This window comes from Miscanthus floridulus, chromosome 15 (assembly GCF_019320115.1).
Source record: "Miscanthus floridulus cultivar M001 chromosome 15, ASM1932011v1, whole genome shotgun sequence".
Classification (NCBI taxonomy): Eukaryota; Viridiplantae; Streptophyta; class Magnoliopsida; order Poales; family Poaceae; genus Miscanthus; species Miscanthus floridulus.
Genome location: NC_089594.1, coordinates 9,537,423 through 9,543,862, shown reverse-complemented (window position 1 = coordinate 9,543,862; position 6,440 = coordinate 9,537,423). Strand labels below are relative to the sequence as shown.

The following is a 6,440-nucleotide window of genomic DNA, read 5'->3' as shown; positions in this document are numbered from 1 at the left end:
CCATGTTCTATTGTGAGTGATTGGGATACTGTTTTCACAAGCAATTTTTGGGAGGAGCTTTTCAAGCTGGCTGGTGTGACTTTACTACGCAGTTCCGCTTTTCATCCACAGACAGATGGGCAATCTAAGGTCACTAATCGTATCATAGTTATGTACCTGCGTTGTTTAGTGGGGGATCGGCCTCGTTCTTGGTTGCAGTGGCTTCCTTGGGCAGAATTCTGTTATAATACTTCCTACCAGTCTGCTCTTCGCGCTACACCGTTTGAGGTGGTGTATGGCCGGTCTCCACCGTCGATGGTTTCCTATCTTCCTGGGTCGGCTCGGGTGGCTGTTGTTGATCGTCAGCTCCGTGACCGTGATGAGTTCCTGTTGGACATTCGTGATCGTTTGGTATTGGCTCAGGATACTATGCGGGAGATCCATGACAAGAGGCGCCGGTTTGTGGAGTTTGTTGTAGGTGATTGGGTGCTGCTCCGCCTTCATCACCGCACAGCTGTTGGTATTACTTTGGCGGCCTCCTCCAAGTTAGGGCCGCGGTTCTTTGGACCCTATCAGATTGTTGAGCGCGTGGGCGCCGTGGCTTATCGTCTGCGTCTTCCGCCGAAGGCTCGTATTCATGATGTCTTTCATGTGGCGTTGCTGAAAAAGTATGAAGGCGACCCTCCAGAAGCCATTGTTCCTCTTCCATCCATGCTTCATGGACGTGTAATTCCTACTCTGGCTGCAGTGGTGCGTGCTCGCTTGAATCGGGGTTGCTGGCAACTTCTTGTTCATTGGGAAGGGCGGACTGCGGCAGATTCTACTTGGGAAGATATTGATGACTTCAAGGATCGTTATCCAACATTTCAGCTTGTGGACGAGCTATTTGTTGGGGAGGAGGGAAATGTTATAGACGCCTTTGTAGGGCGTCAGTATAGGCGCCGGCCCAAGCCCAGCCGTGGCTAAGGGGCTGCCTGATTAAGTTAGGAGAGGAAAGGGAGGATATTTAGGTAATCTATATTTAGGAAATCTATTTAGGTTTGTTAGGAGTGCACCTGTTATATAAAGGGCACTAGAGATTGTAATAGATCTTATCAAAGAAGGAATAAACCTCCCAAGGTAGGCAGGTTACCTTCGACGGTGGCTGCGAGCGCTTCTGCCGCTGCCGCCGGCGAACCTTCCGCTGCACGGCTTCCTTGTTATCCCTCGCGCTCCAATTCTCAATCCAGTCTTCTTCTTCATTCACCTCTGCGATCTCCTCACCGTTCCCGTCCACGCCGTAACATAAGGGGCTCAAATTTCTAAAGGACAAAGACGCGTGATATATACTACAGGTACATAGAGGTCAACAACATCAAATCAAATTGTTATTTTCTCCCTAATTCAAGATAACTGAATGATTCAGAGTGTACATCATTATTACATCAATAATTATTTTGTGTAGCATATAGAGAAGAAACGCACACAACATTCACTACTGACATAGTGATGTCAGGTCTTTGTATCGCGTTAGGCTGCTGAGGGTTTTGTGATTTATTATACCATACATTAGCTGCTGAATTGTTATCCTTCTATCATCACATTTGACAACTAATAGGTCCTTTGGAAAACTCAGATGGACTAAATACACTACTGACGGCATTGATGGGTGTGTTCTACATAGAAATCTTTCCAGACTTTTTTGGCTAAATGTTTAGCTAATAGGGGCATGCCACATTGATTGTGAGTGAATACTTATTATTTTTATTCTGAGTATGTATTTCTTGACCTTATGTCTCTTGTACTAACATGGTTGAGTAGCAGTAGTTCACATATATACTCCCTCCGTCCCAGAAAGAAAGTCGTTATGGGATACGTGCAGGTCAAACTTTCTCAACTTTGACTAGGTTTGTAGAAAATGCGTACAACATTTATATATTTAAATAAGTGTGTTATAAATATTAATATTCTTAAGTTAAAAAAAAGTTGATTTCTCGGAAAGCGAGAACAACTTCTCCGTTGGGACAGAGGGAGTACATCCTAAGTATCTATTTCTTGACCTTATGTCTCTTGTACTGACATGGCTGTTGCATCAAATTATTGTCTCAATTACTTTTTATCACCGTACGTAAAAGTTCTTATTTCCCTAACACAAGTATTTTTTTTCTCTACACGCACGTGCCTGTCCACTAGTCTATTTGAAACCCAGCAGTACCTTCAGTTTGCACATTCAGAGTTCCAACACAGAAAAAACATGCATGTATGAACTATGCATGCACATGTAAAAACACATCCTTTATACATACTGACACGTATACATGACAGTGAATCGTGATAACTAGATAGAGCAATAAAATTTGGAGTGTTTATACATGCAGATTGGTATGGACGTACCTGCTGGGTTGGAAGGATTGGACAAACAGAGCTATCAATTCCTGCGCTGGAGTTTGCAACGAAAATTATCTAGTGAATCATCATGATCGCCGTCCAGCTGGAGTTTGGGGAAGGAAAAATAAGCGTGGGTAGTAAGTTCTATAATCAAAGCTTAGGTTTCTATTAACTACTGAAAAAATTTAATCCAGGCTGAGAATTGCAAGGAGCAGAATGCAATATACAACATACAGGTCAGTAAGTAGTACCCACGAACATGTAATATAATTAAGAGAACGTATTTTTTTATCAGACTAGAAGAGACAGCCTCACCCGAGCCTCCCGGTGTTCATCAGATAACATATTTTCTTCATATACTCGATCCATTTTCATGGTTGGATGGTTGGGATGATTTTCCATTGCACGCGTGACCATGGCCTCCACCTCCTGCACTTCTGAGGCAGTAGCACCCGTGCAGTTGACTCTGACCGTGACTTTCTCAAGTGAAAGGAGATTATCCAGGCCCAATTCAAGATCTTCAATTACATGCTTTGTTGGGAACTGCTCCAATGGCACACCATCTACGTGCCAACTCCAATACCCTGCCAAAACTCCAAACCGCAGCTCTTCAAGCCTTGGCATGGCGCCCATATGAAACTTGAGCGCTGTGCCCACATGGCAGAACCTCAGATTCCTGAAACCGTCCGTACCAACAGTGTACCCTGGAGGCCAGCTGAAACCGCCTAGCTCGAGGTAGCTCAGCTCTGGCAATCTCACTAGGTTATCTAGGTCATGTACTTCAACAACATACACGCTGACAGATAAGAAGGAGAGGCGTGGCAGGCGGGAGCGATTGATCCACCGAGGCAGCCGTGAGAAGGTGATACCTTGTATAAGCAGGCGTCGAAGCTGCCTAGGTGCCTCCCAGTTTTCCCACACAGTGACTCCCTGATGGAATGATCCTGTAGGAAAAAGCTCTAGTTCCTGGATTGCAAAGAGACTGCACCAATGCATTTTGCAAACTGTCATCTAGTACCTGGGAGAAGGTGATCGTGACGACCCTCAGCCTCGTCAGCTTGCCAAGCTCTGCCACTAGGCCCTCGGTGGCACTACGGCCGCCAACTACGGTCTTTAACTGTAGCTCCTCCAGGGACGTTAGGTTCCCCATCCTCTTTGTTGGGAACTTTTTGAACCCAACAGCTACCAGGCACATCAGCTGTGTAAGTGAACACACGGCCGCTGGTAGCTCGTCTAGGCCAATATCGATTAATACCAGTGTCAGAAGAGACTTCAGATGCCCGAGTTCCTTAGGAAGCTCATCAACAACTGTGTAAGATATATCTAAGTACTTGAGATGCAACAACCTCCCTAGATGCTTTAGGCTGATCGGGACATGGCAGTTTTGTAAATTTAGCACACGGCAAACTCTAAACCTTTGAAGTGGGGCCATAATCTCAATCTTACTATCTTCAATGTGAAGCGACCTCAGAACCTCTGGCATGTGCATGGTGCCTTCAGGCAAGTGCTGCACATGGTGATTTCGGACCAACAGAAATAAACTTCTCAAATGTCCACTAGCATCTTCTCAAATGTCCTGGTCAGATTAGGAGTCCTACCAACAGAAATAAAAGCAGAACAGTCGAATTGTTTCTTAAGCATATCATGCACCGTTTTGGCTAGAGTAGTCTTGCCCAATCCTCCAACCCCAACTATAGACACTATCTTCAGGTCCCAATATGCATGAGCATGAGTATCATCTTTGGTCCCTATAGACATCATCCTGACGACTTTGTCCCTTGACACCTCGATGCCAACGAGTTCCGACTCTTTCTTGTACAGATTAATGACACGAGGGTCGATACCGCAGCTTGCGGCGAGATCAGCACCCGCGCCCCTAACCATGTACTTGGCATGGAGCCCAGCCAGCTCGTGGGAGAGCTTCTTTATGTGTTTGACCGTGTTGAAGAACTGATGGCGATGCTTGCCCTCTTTCACCGCAGCGGTGGCTTTGCCAAGGATCTTCTTGAAGATGTTGGCGTCAGTGGCATCAGCTGCAGACTCGCAGCCGGCCACGCGCAGGATGAAGTCATCGACAGCATCCTCCATGTCGTACGACAGCTCCCGGACCCGCCGTGCCCAGAGCTTTTCCACCTCAGTAAGCTGGTCCGGTGGAACCCGAGACGCGTCGACGAGGGCGGCGTTCATCATCACAAGCTCTCTGGAGAGGGACTCGATGTCGGGCTTCAGGCCCTTCTGCATGACGTACTCCTTCAGGAGCAGCTCCGCCAGCTTGGGGGGCAGGCTGGCCATGGCCCCTAAGGCGAGATCCATGGTTAAGCTCGATCTCTCGGTCACACTCGCTCTATGTTTCTCTTGCTTGCTTGCATTTGTAGATGCTCGTTGGGTGCATGGCAACAAATGGCGAAAATAGATGCTATGTGGTTGAGCGATAAAGATGCTCACTGCTAGTTTATTGGAGCTGGTGCGGACCGGAATGGAAGATGCTGTTGAGTAGGACAAGAGAGCAGGCGGCTTAATATTAAACTTTGATTCGTGAATAGGATCTTCGACGGCAACCTGACTACGTCCAACACCGAGGCGTTGGAAGCGCTCTTTCCAGATGGTGGAGAGGGCTCGTCAAGACAACCACAAAGGCGCAAGGCCGCCTCGTAGGTCACAACGCTGCGTTGGTTTTGGTTGTTTTCAGTTTATGTAATATCGAAATTAAAGGTCCTTTGCTAGGATGGTCCAGCTACCACTGTTTTATTGTTTTCAAGACCGCCAAATCATGTCAATTGAAAGCCCTGTTCGCTTCTCTTATAATCCGTCCTTTTTAGCTTGTTTTGTCAGTCGGAACAGTGTTTTTCTCTCACAACAAATCAGCCGGAACAATGTTTTAGCTCGTTCTTTCAGCGAAGCGAACGGGGCCGAAATATGGATGGAACACCCATCCTCAATGCATACTTTCATTGCATTTCAAAGACATTTAATTTCATGACTCATTGAGTTGGTAATCATTGAAAGATAATTTCACTTCTACTCTTTTTTTAAAAAAATATTGTCATGTTATAAAAAATGCCTATGTGACAGCCTATTAAATGTACATATAAAACTCCCACTGAGACTAGCCTTAGATCTACATTCTCAACATATTAAGGCTAATGCCAATAAATTATTTCTTGATGTTGTTTCTTCACGTTCAACCCACAAGCAGCCCTCTGTCTATAAGTTTTTGAAATGAACACAAACAACTAAACAAACATGATGTACAATGGGTTGTCTGTTTAACTATCTATAAGCTATTTAATCCTTGCATGCAACCATGATCAATCACGAATATCATGTCAGCATACTATTGTGTTGCCATTGCGAATGCAATTCAAATCTAGTTTGAACAAAAATCAGTTCAACTAAAATTATCTTGCCATCAAATAATATAAGACAGGACTGATTCAGTTCGGCCATAGGAAAAAATGTCATGCTCACATCAGCCATGTTCTTTAACTTGTCACTCTGAACCTCGCACAACACATCAAGTTGCCGTCATCATCTTTTTCAGCCAGGACAAAGCAAAATGGTTAGAGAGAAAAAAAACAGCCAGATTAACCAACATGTGTACTGAGCTGAGCATGCAAGGGATACATTCAGGACATCAGGGTAGGAGAGCAGCAACATATATGACAGATACATGACTACAACAATCTAACCCACTGACAATATAGCAAGCTTACTAACGCCCTGTTTGCTTGGCTTATAAGCCGTATTTTTTCAGCTAACGAACAGTATTTTTCTCTCCCAACAAATCAGCTAATAGTACTTTCAGCTATGGCTTATCAGCCAAGTAAACATGGCAGTTTCTCTATGTCATAGAATTAAATGCAACGGATGCATATGAAACACCAAAATCGAAACTATGCATTGTAGAAGTTGTTTCAACAAGTTATCAGCAAATATTCTTTACTGATGCGGTATACTTGAAAACAATAAAAAAGGGTAAAAGAACAATAAAAAGGTCCATTGAGACGGGTAGCATCACATGGAACAACTCTACTCCAATGCTACTGCTCGCTTTTCAACAGATTGGCACCCGCGCGCACCTTACTATGTACTTG

At 44.8% G+C, this 6,440-nt stretch overlaps 1 pseudogene; it reads right to left on the bottom strand.

Moving 5' to 3' along the window:
* Positions 1-2,546: 2,546 nt before the first annotated feature.
* Positions 2,547-5,052, bottom strand: LOC136506959 (disease resistance protein Pik-1-like; annotated as a pseudogene).
* Between the last annotated feature and the right edge of the window lie 1,388 nt (positions 5,053-6,440).